Source organism: Pinus tabuliformis, chromosome 5_2, assembly GCF_031772625.1.
Source record: "Pinus tabuliformis cultivar Carrire ecotype Pingquan chromosome 5_2, CPIR1, whole genome shotgun sequence".
In the NCBI taxonomy this organism is placed as follows: Eukaryota; Viridiplantae; Streptophyta; class Pinopsida; order Pinales; family Pinaceae; genus Pinus; species Pinus tabuliformis.
In genome coordinates, this window is record NC_142306.1 from 213,637,320 (window position 1) to 213,664,983 (window position 27,664).

Consider the following 27,664-nt stretch of genomic DNA (forward strand, 5'->3'; position numbering starts at 1 on the left):
TCCTGATTCACTATATCGCTTCTTTTGTCTAAGGGTTAAGGGTGAAATACCATTTGAATAATTTGAAAGATGAAAAATGGTGTTCAGATCACTAAGATTCATGATGACCCGCATAAGGATAAGAATGTGGGAAGTAACAGTGAAAGTCGACTTTGCACTAGAAAGATTTGCAGCAACCCAAAAACTGAAAAAGTCCCCTCTCAATCCCATGAGAGACAAATTAGTAAACCTATCAAGAAAGGAGGGTGGGTTGACAAATCAAGGGAATGCTCGTGGGACCGTCTACCAGTTGACATTGTGCAAGACATTCTGTCTCGCATATCCATCCGTGAACTATTGAGAGCTAGGTTTACTTGCCGCGATTGGCACAGCACCATTTCATCCTGCGACAGATTTCATTTGTTATACGATGGAAGAAACCAGGAGTCATGGATTGCTCTCACCAATCCCCACAATCCTAGCTACTTTTGCCTGGTCAACAACAACCCTAGCCAGTGGTATTATATCCAGGATAGATATCACGGGGATCTGGGGCTTCTCCTGGGAGCTGCGGATCGGCTTATGCTTTTCATAAACACTGAAGGAAAATTGGCGGTCCTTAATCCCTTAACAAGAGGCGTCCAACAGCTGGTTGATACAAAGGTCACCCCGCGCCTTTGGCTTTAATCGTGTTTGAAGAAAAAACTCGAGCAGAACAACTCCACGCCTAGCACGGCTGCGCGGTCGTCCGTGTCCATCCACCTGGTTGTACACGCCGCCAAATTTAAAGTGATGGTGTGGGGAGAACTGAGATCGAATATGGTGCACGCTCTTGTTTACAGCTCAGCTACAGACGAATGGACTGTACGGCCGTGCCCAGATGTCAACTACAGATTATTCAGGCGACCATTCCACTCTTCTACAGATGGCCACACGATTTTCTACTCGTCCATAGATGGGTCTATGCTGGCGACTTATAACACAGAGAATGGCACCTTTGTTGCTCAACTAACATATTTTCTATTGCCGCAGTGGCAATTAGGCATGTTGATGGAACCGGCGCAGAACATTAAGCTGCTGGTTCACAAGAGACGAGCATATCTGTTGGGTATCATCTTCGGGTATAGATTTATGGTTGCGCATCACAACACTTTGTTCGGGTTATGGCAGGCAGATCTCAATGGTGGGCCATGGGATCTTGTGACCACCCACAGCTTGCAATCTGCATTAGCCCACGAGGAGGTAGCAGCGGCATACGATGGAGCGCAGAACGTCACAATTATTCCAAAGACGCAGGGGATGAAGGTGAGATTTTTGAATTTGGATACCAAAGAGTGGACGGTGTCGGATGAAGATGGCGTAGCCGGGAGGTTGTCCGATGGAAATGCACCACAAGAACAGATAACCATCTCAGCACCTTTCATGGCCTTTCATATGAAATTAAAATTTTGCACAACCATATGATCTAATTCTCAGTCTTTTTCTCGTCTTTTTCTCTGAATCCTATGTCATAAAAATATCCCCATTGGCAAATTTTGTTATGTTCTGACGTTTTGTCATTCCAGTGGTATCAAGTCGTTGTACTTTTCATGGCTTTTTTTCTGAATGCTAAGTCTGACAAATGCTCCTATACACAATTTTTACTGTGTTGATCAGTCTAGTGCTCTCAGTGCTCTCATGTCCTTAGGTTTTAATATAAGGATTTATGTTAATTACTTTATCATTTTGCCCAATTCAGTTGGTTTTACATGGCTTCATAGCAATGCTTCCTTATTTATCCAATGCTAATTGTGTTCACTAATCAGATGAAATGAAGCATGCCATGATTTCTCATATGTTCATGTTATATGTTTTCTGACATTTCAATAACAATGTTGTACTTGTTAGATAAAATTTTGAATGAAGTTACAGAAATTTAATGAGAGTTTTACCTGAGTTTTGTTTAATGATATTGATAGAACACTAATTTAGAGTTCGAAAAACTTTGATATGAATATACAGTAGTTAAAATTATTGTTATTTGATTATATACGTTATTAGTGTAATAACGAACAAATCAATGATAACGAACAGCTTTTATTACATCAATGATAATGAACACCTTATCCATGATCAGATCTGTGAATTAAGCACGATCTCGTAAGAGCTTTCTAGTTGCCACTGCATCGTCAAGAATTTAGAAAACAAGACCAAATGAAAAACTCAGTATACCTGAAACCGAATAGTTAGAACGGGAAACATGACCAGTAAGATCTCAATGCTGACCGTGACCGAGCATGATTTGTTGATAAATCCATTGCTATTTGAATGCATATTGAAGCTTAGCATTCTCCAACACATTGTTATGTACAAGTTCCAGAAAACCATTTCTTTACCCGGTGGACTTTTCAGAAAGTTTTATTCCAGAGTTATCAATAACAAAACTTTATTATACACAGTTAGCCCTGCTACACAAAATGGAATACAATTAACTTCAGACATCAATAAGGAAAAGAAAAAGGACATCTTAACCTTTTCCCCTTTTACTCTGTTCATCAGATTTAGAAATGTTGTTCATCAGATTTAGAAATGTTTCTAGAATCTGCAATCCAGAAATTTCAAAATCTGCAATTCAGATAAAAATAACTGCAATCAAAATCTGCAATTCAAATAAAGATAATTGCAATCAAAATCTGCAATTCAGAGAACAATAACTGCAATCTAGATCTCTGCAATTCAGGGAAAAATAACTGCAATCTAGTTAAGGATAGCTGGGATAAACAAGATACACTGGCAACCCAGAAAACTTTTACCCTTTTACTCTGTTCATCAGATTTCGAAAACTTTTACCCTTTTACTGTGTCCATCAGATTTCGAAATGTTTCTAGAATCTGCAATCCAGAAATTTCAAAATCTGCAATTCAGATAAAAATAACTGCAACCAAAATCTGCAATTCGGATAAATATAAAGATAATTGCAATCAAAATCTACAATTCAGAGAACCATAACTGTAATCTAGATCTCTGCAATTTAGAGAAAAATAACTGCAATCTAGTGAAGGATAGCTCGGATAAACAAGATACACTGGCAATCCAGAGGTTATGGCCTTCCTCTTGGCAAACCAGAGGTTATGGCCTTCCTCACTCTGTTTTATGAGATTTCAATGGAACAATGTTGTACTTGTTAGTTGTAATATTAATCTGTAAAATTTGAATGAAGTTACATACATTTAATGAGAGTTTTACATGAGATTTGTTTAATGATATTGGTAGAACATTAAGTTAGAATTTGAAATTAAGGTTGTGAGAATTTTCCTTATTCATATTATGTATATTTTAAGGTTTTAATGGGACAGTGTAATTGCCATTGTAATGTGAATGAAAAATTTGAATGAAGTTATATAAATTTGAATGAGGGGTTTAGATGGCATTTGTTTGATGATAATGGTCAAACAATTAGCTAGAATTTGAAATTGAGTGGTCAACTAGTATGGTATGAGGATTTTTTTTGATGGAGTTAGTCATAGAAATGTTTGTGGCTTGGGTATAGTCATTTTCTTCTTTCAAATTATTATGTTTAATTTCAAACTAAGTATTGGCCAAAACACAAATTTTATAGCTGAACTCCTTGCTATGTGGTGTGCCATGAGAATTGCCCTTTAGAAGTAGGTTAAAGTATTCATATTGTATGGGGATTTATAAGTCCTTATGGACTGTTTCATTAGAAGAGCTTCCTTAAGGGTCCTTCATTTAGAATTGTGGCAAAGGAAAATCCACCATCTACAAGAGCAATACCATGATGTATGTGCAAGTTATTCATACTTGAAAATAATGTCACACTGATATGATATGTTATTCAAGGAAGCTTCACTATTAGATGTTGAGTTATTTTTCATCTCACAGGGCTTTGTTTTATGCTTTAATATGTTTGATCCTATTCCAATAGGTTTTAGTTAAGATAGGTTAAAAGTCAGAATATATTTGGAATTTTATTTTTAATCCACTTTTTAAAGTTATCAAGTGTGCTCCTATGCAACCAAGATTGTACTTTTTAATTTCCTATAAAATATAAAAGTATGTTTTTTCTTTAAAAAAAATCTTATTAGGTTGGTTTTATATGTTTTCTAAAATTTCAATGAAACAATGATAAAAATATAATGAGAATTTTAGAGGATATTTTTTGAATGGTAATAGTAAAATAAATAACCAAAATTTCAAATTAAAATTATCTATTTTTTTGATTTTTTTTTCAAAAAGAATTTGAAACAGAGATTAGGCTAAAATAATAATTTTATTTTTTTATAAACAATGTTTTAATATATTTTTTTAAATTAAATTTATAATTAATTGTTTAATATATATATATATATATATATAAAATTTATATATAAATAATTAACTTTAAAATTACTTTTAGATTAATTTAATGATATAAAAATATTTTTAATATTTATTTTAAAAAAATAAATAGGATTAATTTTGAATTATTTTAATTTCAAATATTAAGAAGTAAAAAAATGAGTGTTATCTAATTTTTTTTTGGAAAAACATATTTGTTTTTGTGTAAAGATGATTTAATTTTAGGTAATGATTATATAATATTATTAATAATTTTTTATTATATAAAAATTAAATATTTATTTAATTTTTGATGTTTCTATATTAAATACTTATTATTATTTTTAATAATCATTGAAATTTAGTTTTTAATACTTATTATTATTTTTAATAATCATTGAAATTTAGTTTTTAATAATGATCTCTATATTTATTTTATTATTTAAAATTATAATTTAAAAATTATTATTTTATTTTATTTTTTAAAATTATTTTATTGATTCGCTAGATAATTAGATTGGTCAATTCAACTCCATAGATTATCAAAAAAGGAGGATATGGCATAGATTTTCATCCACCTAAGTGAGCTAATATTAAAAGGAGAATATGGGGTGGACTTTCATCCACTTATATGTGCAAGAGTCACCAAACCATTCGACCCCTACTCAAGGTGTCGCCATAACTCCACATCAAACCTTTATTACTAGCCTAGATTCATATTAACTCTAGAACTATCAATCACAAAGAGAGATCAAATTTGTGCAAGTACAAACCTTTTTTTTGAGTGCAAAACTTGAGGAAATGTTTGCACCTTGAGAGATTTGATCCCTCTCGAGCTTGATAGATCCAGAGTTAAGATGTATCTGACTCATTTAATTAATAATTATAATTATTTTTCAAAATGTAATTTGACTAAGTCAAAATGGTTTCCTAACATAACATAATAGACAATGTAATATCTCTTTCATCACCAAATTATACCAAATTCAAAACAATTATTAATTAATGAATTTTGTATCTCCACAATAGTTAATCTTTGTACTAAAGATAAATAAAGATGTACAAAATGATATGATTATTTATATATAGAAATAGATTTTTAAAATTGATATTATTATTGTTATTAATTAATGAATTTGAATAAAAGATTCTAGCTCATTCATTTCTTTGGTAAAGAAAAAGTGATATGTAAATTTATATAACTATTAAAAGAGATTTAAAAAAATAATATTATAGATAAGATATTTAAATTGTTTTATTCGTAATGAAAGTAATTTTTATTTATTTTTATAAATTTAACAATTTAAATTATTTTAAAATCAATTAAAATATTTTATATAAAAATCAAATTTCTTTAATCCATTACATTACTATTATTAAATTAAAAAACATTTTTTTATGGAATTAAATAAAATAAAAATAAATTTAAAATACAAAAAATAATATATAGCTATAACTAAAAGAGTGCCTTATTATAAGTTTCTCAATATTTAAGAAAAAAAACTAAAACTAAGAGTACTATCTCTTATATTATGACTTAAATCAAAATAAATAAAAAATTGACCTTGTCCAAAACCATAATCATTGATATTATTTAGAAAATATTATCATAATAACTCATCGGACATGCATTCGTAAATTCAGGAAGTTGACTCACCCAATTTCTCATCTAAACCTATTTTTATGGATTTATAATACTAGATTCATTTCATCCGCAAACCTCAAAAGAAAGAAATTTTAACTTTATCTTAGCTTTTAGTGATGTAACTTGTGTGTGCCCATCGTCCCTCTTTTGCTACAAGTTCATCTTAATACTATTATTTGCAAGTCACATCCCATGGGTTAATACCATGAAGGAATTACTAGGTGCCCTAAGGCTCAAGGTGGCTCTAATATTATCAACCTCTGTTGATCATGACTCTAATACCATGATAAATTTAGCACAAGTGTTCCCAAACATGTAATTTTATTCATCAAACAAAAAAAATACATAATAGGCGAGAGACATAACATATATATAATCTCTCTAAAATGCCATGTGTCCTTCACCAACTCAAGGATGTGACAAGGCTTATCTATCTTCTAGGAAATACTACTCTTCTAGAATAAATATATTATTCTAGGAAAAATACCTATCTAAAATAGATTTATTATTCTAAGACAAATAACGAGATAAATAAACTTGAGGACTATGAGGCTAACACACATTCCATTTCTTTAAGAATAAAGGTTGTAAATTTTACCTCCATCACTCGAACGGAATTTTCTTTGCTTCTTCTCTCATCCTAGTCACCTAGACCAACCAACCTTTTACTAGGATCATTTTTTGTGTGGAGCACCCTTGAGATGGTTGAAAATTTATCTTTGTGAAGTATTCAACTCCTCATCTCTCATCATTTTCCTAAGAAATCAACCTAGCAATGCCCATGCTCCCATATCCATTATATCATTGAATTTGGTTTTACCTCCCTAAATTAGTCTAATGGACTCCTAATCCTTTTTAATACACTTCCACCACTTGGATTCCTTGAAACCTCTTAAGATTGTATCTCTCACACCTTAGAGTTAAAGGAGGAGATTCTACTCAAGAGCTTCAAATATATCATTTCACCAACAAACCGCGAAAGAAAGAAATCTATGTTTCATGCTTCTACACATTTGCATTGGAATTTTTATTTGTTACTTACCTCGATTAAGGGGCTTAAGGCATCTAAACTCATGTGCATTAATTCCTTGTCCTCCTCTTAATGAGGGATTAAGGTTTATGGATTTGTAATATTACATTCATAAATCTCTACACGAGGCATATGACTTGTGCAATGATGACCCTCAATTGGATCAATAAGGAATCCCATTACCCTATCCTTTGTAAGGCCCAATGTCATGTCACCTTGTTTATTGAAATAATGTGCTAGATCATTTAGTATAACCATGGTATCCTTCAATAAACATGGACCTAATTGGTAAAGGCTATTGGTATCCAACTTATCATTAGATCTTCCTATCGTCGAACTAGCCCAAATTTGTTATTTGTTTAATGATTCTACCAAACAGTTCAGGCATTCCTCCTTCAAACTTTATTTAACGTCCATGTATTCCCTTATTAAGACCATATGTTCCCTTCCTAACACCAATGAGATTATGTTTCACCAAGCTTCAACCCTAATTACCTACTTGCAAAAACCCTCCTCCTATGGCCTTCACCACCATCACTTGATTTATTTTGTGATGAAAGTTGTTTCTACTACAATGAATATTTAATTTATGCATTAATTACCCTATGTATAATGAATATGTAATGTGATATATTTGTTTGGTTTGTCTACAATAAAACTCTAAGGATTTACTTGTCATCATGGACCATAGGAAGGTTATGACTCCTTTTGTCTATAGAAACAATTTTAAGGATTTACTGGTCACCTACTCATCAACATGGACCATGGGAAGGTCATCACTCCTTTTTTCTATAGCAAAAATCTTAATACTTACTGGTCATTGTGGACTACATGAGGGTGTTATGTGTTTGGTACATAAAAGAGATAGATACCAATGGTAAAAACCCTATGTGAATATTCCAGTGATAAAAACTTATGGAATGAAACTCTACTAATACTACATAGTTATGTGGTAAATACTATAAAAATCTCTTAATAAAACACACTTATGTGACAAAAATTTGTATACTAAGTTATTATAACTCATGGAATGATCTTCTACCATTCAATAATGAATACCCTACCTAAGATTATGCATTTCTTTCCTATAATGTACTTCTACAATGAAAACCTTTACTGATGATTACATAGGCAATTGAAATATGATTCTAAACCCATTATATTTATATAAATAATTTTAAATTAAAATATATATTTGTTTACACATTGAATGAAATATTTTATTTTTATTTTTATATATCATATAATTTATAAAGTTATATTTAAAATAAAAACTATTGTAAATTAAAATAATAATAAATTTATACCAAATTCAAAATCAAATGTTTAATTAGTGAACTTTGTATCTTGAGATTAGTTCATCTCCTTATTAAAGAAAAAGAGTGATAAGTACAATTATATGAATATTCTTATATAATAAGTATCATAATAATAATAATAATAATAATAATATTGAACATAGTTATGATTATGATTTTTCTAATACTATTAGTATTATTAGTAAGAAATATATTAATAATAATAATAAGTATCACAATATTAATAATAACATTAATTATGGTAAGACCATTAATTACAATTGTGATAATAATGACATTATTAGTAATAGATATAATCACAATAAGAATAATAGTAATAATGATAATCTTCCCCCTCCTTCTCGTTCTAATAAGGTTGTCAATCTTTCTAGATTCTCCTTTCTCCCTTCCGTCTTTAATCTTTTGGGTAAAGGTTTAAATTTCGCCCTAGCCCCTAAAAAGATCCCTATAGAAGACATTATATGCGACATTGAGTTTGGGATCAAGGGCTTACCCGATAATATTAAGGACACTATAAGGCAAGATTGCACTGTTGTCCTCAGGAAGGCTAAGTCCCCTAGTAGCAACATCAATAGGGAAGAATTTGAGGCCCTCAAATCCTTAAACCACAATAAAGATATCGTGGTTCTAAAAGCCGATAAAGGAGGGGCTGCTGTCATCCTTGACAAAGAGGATTATCGCCATAAGATGTTGGATCATCTTTGCAATAGTGGAAGCTACAAGAAGCTGTCCAAGAATCCCCTGAAAAAGATCTCAAGGACAGTGGCTCTTGCCATCAAATCTTGTAACTATGTGGCTTCCCTTAGCCATAAACTCATTGAGAGTAGCCCCATCACTCCAAGGATCTATGGGCTTCCAAAGATTCACAAGGAGGGTCCCCCCCATGAGGCCCATTGTCAATACCATTGGTGGTCCTACATACCTTCTGGCAAAATACCTTGCCTTAAAGCTTAGACCCCTGGTTGGCCTCACAGAGTCTTTCGTCAAAGAATCTTCGTCATTTGTTGAAGAGCTTAAGGGCATAAAGCTTGACCCTGGGGACATTCTTGTGAGTTTTGATGTGGTCTCCCTTTACACTTGCATTCCTATAAAAGAGGCCATCGAAGTCATCAACCACCTCACGGACCCTGATACCGCTCGTCTGGTTGAGATCTGTCTCACTTCCATTTTTTTCAGCTTTGAAGGTGAGTTCTTTGAGCAGACTTGTGGTGTTGCCATGGGCTCCCCCCTATCCCCGGTTGTTGCTAATATTTTTATGGAGGATTTTGAATCCAAGGCTTTAGCCTCAGCCCGTCTCCTGCCCAAGCTTTGGAAGAGATTTGTGGATGACACGGGTGTCATCTAGTCTCATGGCCAAGAAGAGTTGGATCTTTTCTTCAATCATCTCAACAATCAATCCTCCTCCATTAAGTTCACTATGGAGCAGGAAGTTGATGGGCACCTGCCCTTCCTCGATGTTCTCATTTCGAGGAATGATGATGGTTCTTTCTCCCACCAAGTGTTTCGGAAGAAAACTCATACTAAGCAGTATCTTCATGCCAGCTCTCATCATTTCCCCACTCAGAAGATGGGCGTTCTCAACACGCTAGCTACTCGTGCGCTAAGGATCTCTGATGAAAAGAGCCTCGATAAAGAGAAAGCTCATCTCCTTAATGTTTTTGCTAATAATGGTTATAGTAGGCACCTCAGTCAGAAAGCTTTCTTCAAAGCCAACAAGAATTCATTGGTTAAGAAAGACTCTAAAGAGTGAGTCTCAGGGGTTCATCTCCCTTTCATCCAGGGGAACACCGATAAAATTGCTAGAATTCTTAGGAAGCATAATGTTCCCTCAACCTTTAGACCCCTTAACACCATCCACAACTCCCTTAGACTGGTAAAAGACCTGGTTGACCACAAGGACTTGAAAGGTGTCTATGTTATTCCATGTTCTTGTGGGACCCCATATGTTGGTGAGACCGATCGTTCTATTAATCAAAGGATTAATGAGCACTCAGATGACATAAAACATGGGAGGACCCCGTCTTCCGCCCTGGCAGAACATGCAGAGAAGACTGAGCATCATGTATACATTGAGGAGGTCTGTGTTATTTCCAAGGCAGTACATTTCCATCACCGGAAATTTAGGGAAGCCATAGAAATTGAAAAAAAGCTGAGCAACCTCAATAGAGATGACGACTTGAAAATTCGCAGTTGCTAGATACCTACTCTTTCCTCCTAGTTGCTTCCCCGCTCTTCCCCCCCCTCTCCCCTCATCCCCATCCTGCGTCTTTCATGTTTCCCACTCATCCCCTTGTTTGTTTGTTTATTTTCCCTTTCTCCTTCTCGTTTCTCTATTTTAGTATTTATTCGGTGGGTTCAAGTTTCTTTCACTCCCTCTAGATGAATATTCCTTTTCCTTAACCTTATTGTTTGATCAGATAAATTAACATTGATAATAACCATTGATCTAACCCTTCACCCCCCTCCCCCTTTTTTTTTGGTTATTATTAACTTTAAATGAATTAACCAACCTATTCTTCCCCGAGGATTTTAAGTTCCATGTTGTTTAATTAAGAGGAATTTGCCTCTTCTCTATGCTATTAGATTCCTTAAACTTAATTAGTGGTCCATATATATATTTATTATTATATCAATTATTTATGTTTTTATTTGTTTAGTTTTAATAGTAGATAAGTCTATTAATAGGTCTTGGGAGTTAATTCTTACAATTTATTTTATTATATAACAAGAAACTAGCTTGCATGATAACTAACTAACTAATTATTTATATATTTATATTTAATTCAGAATATTTATATTTATATATTATTCCATATTATATTATTGATTTAAGGTTTTTGATCTTACAATTATATATATAATTAAATTCATAATATACATATATAATTATTTATTATTCCATATTATGATTTCAATTATCAAAGAAAATTTTTTATATGGTTTTTTCATATTAGATTAATAACTAATGTTTGTTTTATTTGTCTTGGTATTTATTTCAAACAATTACATTTTTTGGAAATAAATATAACAAAAACTAACTTACATATTAATTAACTAACCATTTATTTATATAATTATAATTAGGGAAATAGGCCTATTAATAACTAATTGATTCATACTCTTGATTATTAAATACAAACTTTACCTTTATTCAAACTTTGGTAATAAATATATCAAAATTTTGGTAATAATTATAACAAAAATTACTTTTCCTGTCCCTTTCCCTTGGTCCAGTCAAATTGGCCAGTCAAATTTAGCGGTTTCTTAGTCAAATTACCAAGTCCAATGTAGCCGTTTCCTAGTCAAATTTAGCCGTTGGAAGATCTGCTCTCCCTATTTAACATGCAACCATGATCTGATTCTTCAACTTGATTTGATGAGCCACACTCGTTGGTTCGAAACGTGGTAGAATTAATAACTAATTTATTCATACTCTTGATTATTAAATACAAACTTTACCTTAATTCAAACTTTGGTAATAAATATATCAAAATTTTGGTAATAATTATAACAAAAAATTACTTTTCATGTCCCTTTCCTCGGTCCAATCAATTTGGCTAGTCAAATTTAACCATTTCTCAGTCAAATTACCAAGTTCAGTGTCGCTGTTTCCTAGTCAAATTTAGTTGTTGGAAGATCTGCTCTCCCTATTTAACATGCAGCCATGATCTGATTCTTCAACTTGTCCTGACGATGAAGCACACTGGTTGGTTTGAAACGCGGTAGAATTAATAACTAATTGATTCATACTCTTGATTATTAAATACAAACTTTACCTTTATTTAAAATTTTGTAATAAATATATCAACGTTTTGGTAATAATTATAACAAAAAATTACTTTTCCTGTCCCTTTCCTCGGTCCAGTCAGATTGGCCAGTCAAATTTAGCTGTTTCTCAATCAAATTACTGTTCCTGTCCCTTTCCTCGATCCAGTCAGATTGGCAGTCAAATTTAGTTGTTTCTCAATCAAATTACCGAGTCCAATGTAGCTGTTTCCTAGTCAAATTTAGCCATTAGAAGATCTGCTCTCCGTATTTAACATGCAACCATGATCTGATTCTTCAACTTGTCCTGACAATGAACTACACTCTTTTTTTTCCAAAGAAAAAATCAAAATTTTTATAACAAAAATGAAAAGTTACATAGTATATGCCTAAGCATTCATTTTGCTGTATGATTTGAAAATCATAGAGCTCCACAGGATGTGACTATCAGTCCTGTGCAAATACATGAAGGTAAAATAAACCATTGCGCTGAAACATGGACCTCCTCATATCGAAGAAAACAGCCCCTGTCCCCAGCTCAAAATAGACAATATATATTAGTTTAAAACAAAGTCTGCAAGTCTCCATGAAGGAAAAATTGTTGCTTCCACTTCCCGAGTCTCCTCATTGAGGAAAGCAACCCAAACAGGAAGAATACAAAACCATCAGTCGTCTGAAAAGTTTAAAAAATCATAAGAAATAGTGAACATGTGAGATAATCATCATAAATTCAGCTGTAAACAAAAATTCAGGCCGTGTTAAAAGCTTGAAGAGTCCGTAGTAAAGACTGACTATAAATATGGTGGCTGATCCGACACACAGATCTCTCCTCGGTCCTCGTCCGCTATTCTCCAACTGCTCATATCTTGTTGCAGACCCTCTTTAGAAAGCCTGTCTGTTACATCATTGTGCTCCCTGCACATGTGGTAAAGAGAAAAAACATTAAAGGAGTACTTTAACTGTTTTGTCTCTTCTAATAAAGGTAATAATATATAATTTTGGCATTTGCTTTGCCCATTGAACCATTTTATAACATTCAGTGAGTCCCTGAAGATCTGAACCATGAAAATGTTCCTGTGAATTAGCCAACATAGAAGCAGTTTAAGGGCAGACAACTCCGCAAGTTATTTGTACCAGTTCCTAAGCCCATTGAGGCTTTAAGGCACCTATTTTGGTTTATGTGTATGACCAGCTCGGCTTCTGCTCTGTTGTTTTGGGAGGCCCCATCGAAATATGCCCACAGTATGCCTTCCTTGATTTGTTCCTCAATAGCTTGTCTCGGGATATTGATGTATATTGAAGTACATTGGAAACGATGAACCACACTCTTGCGGTAGACAAAAGTATTATAATGTAATGAACCACACTCTTGCGGCAAACAAAAGTATTATAATGTGATCTCCGCAGAAAAAATCTTCTCAAAATATAAAGAGATTTTAAAAATGATATTATTATTGTTATTAGTTAATAAATTTAAATGGAAATTTTTAGCTCGTTCAAAAAGTTATATATATATATATATATATATATATATATATATATATATATATATATATATATATTATAAATAAGATATTTAAATTGTTTTATTTGTAATGAAAATAATTTTTATTTATTTTTAAAATTTACTATTTTAAAATTAATTAAAAAATTTATATACAAAAAGTCAAATTTCTTTCGCCTCTTATATAATCGTTATTAAATTAAAAAATTATTTTTATTTAATTAAATAAAATAAAAATAAATTTAAAATATAAAATATAATTAAAACAAAATGAATTATCATAAGTTTCCTCCTAGTTAAGAAAAAAAAAAAACTAAAACTGAGAGTAATATTCCTAATACTACCCTTTAAACCAAAATAAATCGAAATCTAAAATCTACTGGTCCAAAACAATTAAATCTAAAATACATCTTGTTCAAAGCCATTGACATAAACCATTAAATCTAAAATCCATCTTGTTCAAAGCCATTGACATAGTCAAATAGATATCATTTAAAACATATTATCATTAAAAAAAAATTACGCTGCATCCATCCTTAAATTTGGGGGGTGAACTCACCTATTGCCCATCTAAACCTATTTTTAATGCCAAAGTCTTCATATATACATTCCAAACCCATTTTTAATGCCAAAGCCTTGATATAAACATGTTAGTGCAAGTAAATTGATAGTTGTGGTGATTTATGGTTTGGCTGGATCCCGAAGTTTTGATATTGCTTCTCTCCAGGGGTTAAGGTTGCAATACCATTTGAAGAATCTGAAAGATGAGAACTTTGTTAAGCTCCATTAATTTTTGCACAATTGCTGCCTACAATTATGGAATTTAAACTGCAGTCTTTCCTTAACTTATGGAAACCAACTGCAGTAGTTTCCTTAAGTTAAGGAAATCAACTGCAGTTAATAAATTTATTGTTGGGAGCTACTGAAGTGGTCCATTACTCCATCTGGAGTTCTCTGCCTTGATCTGTGGGACATTTGACACATAGCTATCAGAAGCTTGATGGAAGCTTAGCTATAAATTCATTTGTTTGGTCCCCAAGCTTGCATCTCAATCCCCTTCAGCTTTTTACACCATCTAGCTGAGATAACAGAGCTTTTGGTTTTCAGAAAGAAGCTGCATCAAGAGTTTCACCAATGGCTGGAGGTAATTCGTATCCCTGGGCATTAAGTTTTAATGATTCTTTGAGTTTATTCCGCATGCAGAATCGCTGTCATAATTTTTCTAACATTTGGTATCAGAGCCCTTTTACCTCTGCCTTGCTGTGTGTTGGCCAAGAAACGAATTTCGATCCACCGTTTCGTTCCATAATTTATTTCTTTTTGCGCAAACCGTGGGTCGAATACATGACCTGTGTGTAGTTGGCCATAACACCTTAGTTCTGACATACGCATTTGATTGTGTTTATATGCATGCATTTGATCACTCAAGGAAAATAAAGCTTACTATATTATACTCATCTGAATCTCTTGAAAAGGTCAAGAAAGTATTATGTGCATATGCATGTTTGGCCAATGCGTAAAGAGATTTTACCAATCGGCAAATGAAATTTGCGTCAAAACAATTTTCCAGCATCTAAAAGTTACAGGTTCAAAAGTAAATGCCGATTGTGACGCCGTATCTGTACTGTTTCAATGCCTGTCTTTGTGTTTTATTTTTGAGTTTTTGCTTTTGAATAACACTAGCCGAGGTCTGGAGCTTTCTTCATATCAGTATATGAAAGCAATTGCGATCCACAAAATCGGTGCCGGTGGCCAAACCAGACCTGCGTTAGAAACGTTCAGTTAGGCGTATTAGACGGTGTCTTGTTACTGGTTAGTTGCGTTTCTGGTTTTAATAATAAAATAGAGCAACATAGCATTTAATTCTAATCTATTTTTGGGGAGTAAATTGTTCAGATATTTCATGGATTAACTTAACCTTTCCAACGACATTGGTAGGTGTGACAGAGGTAAACGCAACAACTTATTGTTGATATCCCATAAGGCGTGTTTCGAAATTCAGAAATTAGAAAAACCGAATTTTATATGAAATTTGATAACATAATGGATAACTATCATATGGCTATGTTAATGGGCATATGGTAATGACAGATTTTAAATAAAGGAAATATGATCTTCATTGTTGGTAAAAATACTGCATTGTGTATATTTCGCATATATAAATGCAATATAAAATAAACGCTAAATAAGATAATCCAAAACATTGAAACAATTTCACTCAAGGATACGCTTTTTATTTTTGTCGAATAATAAAATGTTTTAACATTAGGACTTCACAAGTAGCCATAATGATGTGTAGAGGCTCCCGTAAATTAATGACGGTATTGCAGTCTTGTTCACAAACGAAATTGTGAACAAGAAAGTCAAATAGCTTATTTTTTGAAAGGTTATCTATTATGAAGAAACTACACGGATATTCTAGTTCTGCTACTCGAAGCTTTCTATTACAGTATAAAATACTCTGTTATAAATATCAAAAGCTTTCATTGCTTGTAGGTATTGTATGTCAGAAGTTGTCTCAACTGATATATCAGATAGATGTATTAATGCTATTGAGTAATTGAATTCTTATGGGTATAAATTATTTTAATTGTGGAGGCTGGAGTTTAAATATGAGGTTTTTGTATTCATTTTATAAAATATTAGGGGAAATGAATATAGGGATGACCTTTGAAGTATTACTTAAAGAAAATAACTCTAAATTGTGAGAATCTCTATTTTGAACTCAATAGCCTTGCAATGCAATTTGTAGTCATTTTCGGTAATGCTGACTGCTTTAACCTTAATTTTGATTTTGCTGGAGAATTATTAGAGTTATATGGAGTTTATTAAAATGCCATTTTGACTTACTCCTTTCAGTAAACATTATTTTTCTCTCTGGTTAAGTTTTGTTTATGCAACAAAATAATGTCTAGTGATCCATATAATTTTAATTAATTAGAGAATAGCCACATCATTTTTAATTAAATAAGATTATATATTTTGATTGATTAGATCACATAAAGATTATTTAGACATTAAATTGTAATTAATTAGACTGAATATAATAAATTTTATCCCACAGGAATTTTTATTATATTTATCTAATTAATTAGGATAAAATTTCAAAACCTACCCACATGAGTTATGAATTAATAAGTTTTATCATAAAGTTTTATTGAATCTGTTTGAATTGAAAATTTAGCCCATAGGCAATTTTTATGTCATTAGATTCAATTCTTTTTGCATGATTTACACTGAATATAATAAATTTTATCCCACAGGAATTTTTATTATATTTATGTAATTAATTAGGATAAAATTTCATAACCTACCCACAGGAGTTATGAATTAATAAGTTTTATCATAAAGTTTTATTGAATCTGTTTGAATTAAAAATTTAGCCCACAGGCAATTTTTATGTCATTAGATTCAATTTTTCTTTAGCATGATTTACATTGGTAAAACATGAAAGTTTATTAAGCCTCAATTTTAACATAAGCATGTGATTTTTTAATGCAGTAGTACAACCTGCAAATTTCTCTAAAATTCGTTGTGACATTCCCGAACTTAAGGAATTAATCTCGTTTGTTTGTTATGAATCTAATATGGTTAACGTTAATATTAACACATGGTGGATTGGTTCTGGATCAACAATTCACATTTCGAATTCCTTGCAAGGTTTGCAAAACCTAAGGAAGCCAGTGGGAAGTGAACAAAGCATCTTGTCAGGAAACAAGATGGGCTCGCATGTAGAAGCTATAAGAACATGTTATTTAACTTTAAGTAGTGGCTTTGTTTTGGAATTAGAAAAGACCTTTTATATTCCAAGTTTTTCTAGAAACTTGATTTTAGTTTCAAGGCTTGTACCTTTTGGATATTCCTTAAACTTTTCAGAAAAATCTTTCACTCTATTCTATAAATCTGATTATGTTGGGAATGGTATTTTGTCTAATGGTCTTTACTGCATTAATTTACAAAACAATGTCACTTATGATTCAATGCATGTTCACACTGGCACTAAAAGATGTATTATTAATGAAGATTCCTCTAAATTATGGCACCGGAGACTAGGTCATATCTCCATAGATAGAATTAAAAGATTGGTAAATGAAGGAATACTTGATACTCTAGATTTTACTGATTTTGAGACTTGTGTGGACTGCATAAAGGGAAAGCAGACCAACAAGTCAAAGAAAGGTGCCAAAAGGAGTTCGAACATATTAGAGATCATACATATTGATATATGTAGTCCAGACATGGACTTACATGGTCAGAGGTACTTCATCTCCTTTATAGATGATTACTCACGATATATGTATCTCTACATGCTTCATAAAAAGAGTGAAGCATTAGATGCCTTTAAGATCTTTAAGGCTGAAGTAGAGAAACAATGCGGCAAGCAAATTAAGATCGTGAGATCAGATAGAGGTGGAGAATATTATGGTAGATACACAGAAGATGGACAAGCACTTGGGCCATTTGCTAAATTTTTTCAAGAGCATGGGATTGTTGCCCAATACACCATGCCTGGTTCACTCGACCAGAATGGTGTAGCAAAAAGAAGAAATCGAACATTATTGGACATGGTGCGGAGTATGCTTAGCAGCTCCAATCTTCCTAAATCCTTGTAGACTGAAGTACTTAAGACGACAGTGTATATATTAAACCGAGTTCCAACCAAGGCGGTTCCTAAAACGCCATTTGAATTATGGAAAGGTTGGAAACCGAGTTTGCGACATATGCGCGTTTGGGGATGCCCGTCTGAAGTGAGAATTTATAATCCACAAGAGAAGAAGCTAGACCCAAGGACCATTAGTGGGTATTTCATTGGATATGCTGAAAGGTCTAAAGGTTACAGATTTTATTGTCCATCTCACAGCACTAGGATTGTGGAATCAAGAAATGCAAAGTTTCTTGAAAATGACTTGATCAGTGGGAGTGATCAAACCAGAAACATAGTTTCTGAGAAGGATCATTCAGAATCTCAACCTTCCACTTCAAGTGATAGATTGGTTATTGTTCATATCACCCCTCAAGTACAAACTGGTGTTGAAAAACCAATTGTTGAAGTTCCACAAGTTGCTGACGATATTCCAGTAGATCAAGAAGTTCAAGAGTTGCCAAGAATTTTTGAACAACAAGTTGAACCACATACTTCTCAGGAAGATGATGGTACAACATTAAGAAGATCTACTAGACCTAAGAGATCAGCAATTCCTAATGATTACATTGTGTATCTACAAGCATCTGACTACAACATTGGAGTCGAAAATGATCCCGAGTCCTTTTCACAAGCCATGAGTTGCAAAGAATCAGAACTATGGTACAATGCCATGAAGGAAGAGATGAATTCCATAAAGAGTAACGAAGTCTGGGATCTTGTTGAGTTGCCTAATGGTGCAAAATCCATTCGATGTAAATGGGTCTTTAAGACAAAGAAAGACTCATTGAGCAACATTGAGAGATACAAGGCAAGACTTGTTGCTAAGGGATTCACTCAGAAAGAAGGAATCGACTACACAGAGACTTTTTCTCCTGTATCTAAGAAAGATTCCTTGCATGTTATTATGGCATTAGTAGCCCATTTTGACTTGGAGTTGCATCAAATGGATGTGAAAACGACTTTTCTTAATGGAGATCTAGAGGAGGAGGTTTACATGAAACAACCTGAAGGATTCCCCTCTAGTGATGGTGAGAAATTGGTTTGCAAGCTCAAGAAGTCATTATATGGTTTAAAACAAGCATCCCGCCAATGGTATTTGAAATTCCATAATGTAATTTCTTCTTTTGGTTTTGTAGAAAACATTATGGATCAATGTATATACCTGAAAGTTAGTGGGAGTAAAATTTGTTTTCTTGTTTTATATGTGGATGACCTTTTGCTACAACCAATGATAAGGGTTTGCTACATGAGGTGAAAGAGTTCCTCTCTAAAAATTTTGATATGAAGGATATGGGTGAGGCATCTTATGTCATTGGCATTAAGATCCATAGAGACAGATTTCGAGGCATCTTGGGTCTGTCACAGGAAACCTATATTAATAAAATTTTAGAGAGATTTCGGATGAAGGATTGTTCACCAAGTGTAGCTCCCATTGTGAAGGGTGATAGGTTCAATTTGAACCAATGCCCGAAGAACGACTTTGAAAGGGAACAAATGAAGAACATTCCATATGCTTCTGCTGTCGGAAGCCTAATGTATGCTCAAGTCTGCACAAGACCTGACATTGCATTTGTTGTGGGAATGTTGGGACGATATCAGAGTGATCCAGGTTTAGACCACTGGAGAGTTGCAAAGAAAGTAATGAGGTACCTTCAAGGAACCAAAGACTACATGCTTATGTATAGACGGACGGACAACTTGGAAGTAATTGGCTACTCAGATTTTGACTTTGCTGGGTGTGTTGATTCACACAAATCAACATCAGGTTACATTTTTATGATGGCCGGTGGAGCTGTATCATGGAGGAGTGCCAAGCAGACCTTGATTTCCACTTCTACTATGGAAGCCGAGTTCGTCTCCTGTTTTGAGGCTACTTTGCATGGTGTATGGCTTAGGAATTTCATTTCTGGGCTTAGAATTATGGATTCTATCTCTAAGCCATTGAGAATATATTGTGATAATTCAGCTGCTGTTTTTATGGCTAAAAGCAATAAAAGTGGGAGTTGAAATAAACACATCGGCATTAAGTATTTAGCTATAAGGGAACATGTTAAAGAAAAGAAAGTGGTCATTGAGCACGTCAACACTGAGTTAATGATCGCTGATCCTTTGACTAAGGGCATGCCACCGTTTAAATTCAAGGATAATGTATTGAATATGGGACTCGGTTCCATTATGTAGTTTCTCATTGTATGGACAATGTTATTTTAATGAAATTCTTAATTATTGTGATGTTTTTTCTCATATTTATGTGCACCTTAAGTTGATTTGAGAAAATTCATTTAAGAAGGACCAAGAATAAACATAAGGTTTATTCATTAAGAAATTGTTGCCACATAAATTATAATAAGAATAAATGCATAGTAATACATGGAAGATAATACTCGTCATTAGAGGACTTATCACCATGATTCATTTATCTATTACTTAATACAGATTATCAATGGTTTTTAAGTTGAGACATTAAGTTTGGAAGTATGGACCAAGTGGGAGAATGTTAAGCTCTATTAATTTTTGCACAATTGCTGCCTACAATTATGGAATTTAAACTGCAGTCTTTCCTTAACTTATGGAAACCAACTGTAGCAGTTTCCTTAAGTTAAGGAAATCAAATGCAGTTAATAAATTTATTGTTGGGAGCTACTGAAGTGGTCCATTACTCCATCTGGAGTTCTCTGCCTTGATTTGTGGGACATCTGACACATAGCTATCAGAAGCTTGATGGAAGCTTAGCTATAAATTCATCTGTTTGGTCCCCAAGCTTGCATCTCAATCCACTTCAGCTTTTTACACCATCTAGCTGAGATAACAGAGCTTGGAAGTGCCTTCAGAATTTCTGCATTTTTTTCTTTTTTTGCTTGGATAGCTGGAGCGTGGTTTTCAGAAAGAAGCTGCATCAAGAGTTTCACCAATGGCTCGAGGTAACTCGTATCCCTGGGCATTAAGTTTTAATGATTCTTTGAATTTATTCCGCATGCAGAATCGTTGTTATAGTTTTCTAACAAATTACAGAGATTCATGATGATCGGCAAAAACACAAGAATGTGGAAGTAATATTGAGAGGAGATTTTGCAGCAGAAAGATTTGCAGCAACCCTAGAAGAATTCGTCCACTAACTGAAAAAGTCCCCTCTCATATTGAGAGACAAATTAGTAAACCTATCCAGAAAAGGCAGCGCGTTGACAAATCAAAGGAATGCTCGTGGGACCGTCTACTAGATGACATTGTGCGAGACATTCTCTCTCGCCTATCCATCCTTGAGAGCTAGGCTTACTTGCGCGCTTGGCACAACACCATTTCTTCCTGCAACAGATTTCATTTGTTACACGATGGAAGAAACCAGGAGACATGGATTGCTCTCACCATCAATCCCCAGAATCCCATTTACTTTTGCCTCTTCAACAACAACCCAACTACTTTTGCCTCTTCAACAACAACCCTAGCCAGTGGTATTATATCCAGGTTAGCTATCACGGGGATCTCACTACATCTTGGCTTCTCCTGGGAGCTGCCGATGGGCTTATGCTTTTCATAAGCACTGAAGGAAAATTGGTGGTCCGTAATCCACGTTTCCAATAGCTGGTTGATACAAACGTCAGCCCGCGCCTTTGGCTTCAATCGTGTTTGAAGAAAAAACTCGAGCAGAACAACTCCACGCCTAGTACGGCCGCGCAGTCGTCCGTGTCCATCCACCTGGTTGTAAGACGCCGCCAAATTTGAAGTGATGGTGTTAGGGAGAACTGAGATCGAATATGGTGCACGCTCTTGTTTATACCTCCGCTACAGACGAATGGACTGTACGGCCGTGCCCAGATGTCAATTATAGATTATTCAGGGGACCATTCGACTCCACTGCAGATGGCGAGACAATTTTCTAGTATCTACACGTCCATAGATGGGTCTATGCTGGCGACTTATAACACACAGAGCGCCACCTTTGTTGCTGAACACAGATTTTTGCTATTGCCGCAGTGGCAATTAGCCATTGTAATGGAATAGGTGCAGAACATTAAGCTGGTGGTTCACAAGAGCCGAGTATATCTGTTAGGTATCATCGCTGCAGGGCTTATGGAGACTGTAGATTACAGTGGACAACACCTCTTACCAGATCCAAGATTTTTTCTTGCAAGGTATATATTTATCTATTTTGTGATGTCAAATCTGGTATGAACTATGTTCCCCATCTTTTGTCTCATTATAGTGTTGTTTTTTCATTCATAATATTAGCTCATGGGACTGATTTTCGGAATTCCATATGAAGATATGTCCCTTATGCAATATTTTCCTCATGACCTCTATGTAACAGATCTGAAAAGGATACATATATCCTTTCTTTTCTCCTTGAGGGTGTAAGCCTTTTTTTCTCTTATCAGATCAGATGACCTCCATATCTACATTGCTGTACATTTTTGTTTTGAATAAATATAATATATCTATATAGCTTTTTTTGGTGCTGGAAAATCATCATTGGGTATAGATTTATGGGAGCGCATTACAACACTTTGTTAGGGTTATGGGAGGCAGATCCCAATGGTGGACAATGGGATCTTGTGACCACCCACACCTTGCAATCTGCATTATTTGAGGCACCACTGGCCCACGCCGAGGTAGTAGCAGCGTACGATGGAGCGCAGAAGGTAACAATTATTCCAAAGACGCAGGGGTTGAAGGTGAGATGTCTGAATTTGGATACCAAAGAGTGGACTGTGTCTAATGAAGATGGTGTAGCCGGGAGGTTGTCCGATGGAAATGCACCACAAGAACAGATAACCTTCTCAGCACCTTTCATGGCCTTTCATATGAAATCAAAATTTTGCACACCCATATGATCTACTTCTCAGTCTTTTTCTCTGAATTCTATGTCATACAAATATACCCATTGACAAATTTTGTTATGATAGACGTCTTGTCATTCCAGTGGTACTAAATCTTCGTACTTTTCATGGCTTTTTCTCTGAATGCTAAGTCTGACAAATGCTCCTACACACAATTTTTATTGTGTTGATACAGTTTATCAGTCAGGTGCTCTCATGTCTTTGGATTTTAATTTAAGGATTTACCTTAATTACTTTATCATTTTGCCCAATTCAGTTTGTTTTACATGGCTTTATAGAAATGTTTTCTTATCTATCCAATGCTAATTTGTGTTCAGCAATCAAATGAAATGAAGCATGCTGTGATTTTTCATAGGTTCATGCTATATGTGTTTTCAGATTCAATGGAACAATGTTGTACGGGTTAGCGGTTGTAATATCAATCTGCAAAATTTGAATGAAGTTAGTTGTTGTAATATTAATCTGTAAAATTGGAATGAAGTTATAGAAATTTAATGAGAGTTTTATATGATATTTGTTTATGTTATATGTTTTTTTAAATTTCAATGGAATAATGTTGTATTGGTTAATTGTATTATGAATTTGTAAAATTTGAATAAAGTTATAGAAATTTATTGATAGTTTTACATGCTATTTGTTTAATGATATTGGTAGAACAAGCAATTAGAAATTGAAAATGAGGTTACAAAAATTTTTCTTATTATGCAGTTTCAATGGGACAATGTACTTGAAATTGTAATGTGAATGTAAAATTTGAATGAAGTTTTATAATTCAATGAGGGTTTTAGGTTACATTTGTATACTGGTCAAATAATTAGCTAGAATTTGAAATGAGTGGCCAACTAGTATGGTATGAGGATTTTTTGATGGAGTTAGTTATAGGAATGTTAGTGGCTTGGGAATAATCATTTTCTTCTTTCAAAATCTTATGATTAATTGCAAACTAAGTATTGGCCAAAACACTAATTTTATAGCTAAACTCCTTGCTATGTGGTGTGGCTAGGACTTCCTTTTAGAAGTAGGTTAAAATATTCATATTGTATGGGGATTTATAAGTCCTTATGGAGTGGTTCATTGGAAGAGCTTCTTTAAGGACCCTCATTTAGAATTATGGAAAAAGAAAATCAATATGATGATGTATGTGCAAGTTATTCATACTGAAAATAATATCATGCTGATATGTTATTCAAGAAAGCTTCACTAAGATGAGTTACTTTTCATCTTAGAGGTGTCTAATGGTAATGCTTTGTGTGTTTTATGCTTTAATCTGTTTGATCCTATTCAAACAGGATTTAGTTAAGATACTTTAAAAGTCAAGATATATTTGGAATTTTATTTTCAATCCACTTTTTAAAGTTATCAAATGCCCTGATATGCAACCAAGATTGTACTTTTTAATTTCCTATGAAATATCAAAAGTATGTGTTTTCTTAAAAATATATCTTATTATGTTCATGTTATATGTTTTCTAAAATTTCAATAAAACAATTAAAGAAATTTAATGAGAGTTTTAGACCGGATTTCTTAAATGATAATGAAAAAATTTCTAATTGAGATTATCTAAAATTCTCTTTTCAAATTTCGTATCTTTAAATTTGGAAACCAATCTAAAATAATAATCTTATTCTTGATAAATAATATTTTAATATTTATTTATTTATTTTTTAAAATTTGAATAAATTATATTTTATATTAATTAAATTTAAATAATTAATTTTAAAAATTAGTTTAGATTAATTTAACGATATAAATATTTTTAAAAAATAAAATTTAAATATGATTAATTTTGAATTACTTTAATTATATTATTTAAATTTAACAATTAGATTTATAAATCAGTCCTATTAATTTCAAATATTAAGAAGTAAAAAATTTAGCCTTATATAACCATTCTTTTGGAAAAAAAATATTTGTCGTGTAAAGATGATTTAAAAAAATATTTGTTTTAGCCTTATATAACCATTCTTTTGGAAAAAAACATATTTGTTGTGTCAAAATGATTTAAAAAAATATTTGTTGCGTAAAGATGATTTAATTTTAGGTAATGATTATAAAATATTCTTTTGGGAAAAAATATTTGTTGGGTGTAAAAGATGATTTAATTTTAGGTAATGATTATATAATATTACTAATATTTTTATATTAAAATTAAATATTTATTATTTATATTTAATATTTGTTATCACTTTACATTAAATATTTATTATTATTTTTAATAATTATTGAAATTTAGTTTTTAATAATTATTTATATATTTATTTTATTATTTAAAATTATAATTCATTTTTATTTTATTTTTCTAAATAATTTTATTGATTGATTAGATAATTAGATTGGTTTATTCAATTCTATAGATTATTAGAAAAATGAGGTTATGGGATGGAATTTTATCCACCTAAGTGGGCTAACATAAAAAAGAAAACATAGGGTGGGCTTTCATCCACTTATGTATGCATGAGTCACTAAGCCATTTGGCCACTACTCAAGGTGTCTTCATATCTCCACATCAAACCTTTATGACTAGCCTAGATACATCTTAACTCTGGATCTATCAAGCCCGACTTTGATCTCTCTTGGAGCTTGATGGATCTAGGCTTGTTTAATTATTAATTATTAATAATTATAATTATCGATTTTATTATTTATTTTTATTTTTATTTAATTTGACTGACTCAAAATATTTTCTTAACATAACATAATAGGACCTTGTAACTTACATAATAGGACCTTGCAACATCTCTTCCATATTGGGCTAGAGAGCATCTTTAAAAAATGTGATAAAATTAAATTAAAAAAATGAGAGATGGTTTTTGGGCATGTGGTATTGATGAGCCATGGTATTAATCCATGAAATTGTAAAGAATCTTATTTACAAGTTAATAATATCCATGATAAAGTGGGGGGTCAATATCCATGGCTAAAAATCTTGAGGTTTGATCATAGGTCTCCTAGCTAAGGAAGCCCATCCTCAACCAGTTGTGTATGCGGGACTTAACATATATTATGAATTTCTTTTATCCAAAAGATTATTCATAATTTTATTAATAAAAACAAAATTAAAATGTCTGCATTGACCGCCGTTGAGAATTGCTAAATGCTGTAGGGTTTGTCTGCAGATCCAGATTAAGTCAGATGCTGCGTGTCCGCAGGGATTTTTCATTCTTCCGTAGGGGCATACATAAACTTGGGAATCATCAATCGACCTTGATCCAGATGGCTCCCAGCTTCGCGAAGATAGCTATTGGCTCAATTTTGTTCGCCTCTGGGGGAAAGCTCCTGCTCATATTGTCAGTGAAGCCCCAGCTCCCACTGTCCAGGTGGTCCAGGCCTCACTCGACGAGGCTTTGAAGTTTTTTGAAAGTGCCATAATATTCCGGTTCAATGGTTTTTGGCCGCGCCTAATAACTCTCCACAGTTGGATCTCAGAGGTATGGAAGCTTGTCATTTATGATGAAATTAATATCTACCCCTATGCTAGGGGTTTCTTTATAGTAGATTTTGAAAACCTTGAAAGCAGACAATGTATTCTAGATTATGACCCTTGGTTTTGGGAAAACTCATGCCTATTCATGAAGCCATGGAACCCATCATTCGATCCCTCAACAACAGTCATAACCTCAACACCAGTTTGGGTGAGATCTAAACCTACCCTTGCATCTCTGGAATTTCTCCTCGCTAAAAGCCATTGGAAATGCAATTGGGAAATTTTATTGTAGGTGCCCAAAATAGAGAAATATGCCAGAACCACCTATGCACGCATTTGTGTGGAAATGGACTTCACCGCCGGATTCCCAGCTGAAATAAACCTAACAAGTAAAGACTATGTGTGGAACCAGAAACTCGATTATGAAAGTGTCCTCTTCAGATGTCGATCTTGCTTTGAGACATGCCATCTAGCCAAAAATTGCCCAAAAGCCTCCCAGAAAAATTATTCTAGAAAGAATCACCACAGATCTACATGGTGGGAAGGAGCACAAAAAGAACATTACACTTCCATCAAGGAAGAATACTCTCCAGAAAACTTTAAATCGCAAGAAATCGGGCAAGAAAGAAATAACTCTTAAGACAAGCAGGGGGAAAGCCCCGCCCAACAACAAAAAAGTGAACTCGACAACCCCTCAAGCATCAATAGTTATGAGGATTCGAATACCACACAAAATAAATCTTCGTTTAACAGCAAAGCAGATCTCCTAGACCAAACTTCTTCTTCGACTATCCTCAAAAGGACGAACACAACAGATCGCGAAGCTAAGACACCATTGTCCCAAGAACTAGAAGAGATGAAGGAGTTGCAAGATAAAGGAAGAAAGCTACAACATCAATCTTTCCAAGAAAGACGAGAAGCCAGACAATTAAGAACTAATAAAATTATAGGTCCGCTAGACCAATTTGGTCTCAGTGGACATCATCATCATCATCATCATCATCATCATCATCATCATCATCATCATCATCATCATCATCATATATATAATTAAATTTTTATTTTTATGTAATTTCAATGATTCAAAATGTTTTTATTAATAACTCTAAATAATATTTAAATTTATATTTTATTTTATGTGACCTAGTCAAAATATTTTTATAACATTACATGTTAGGACATTTTGAAATCTCTTCCATAT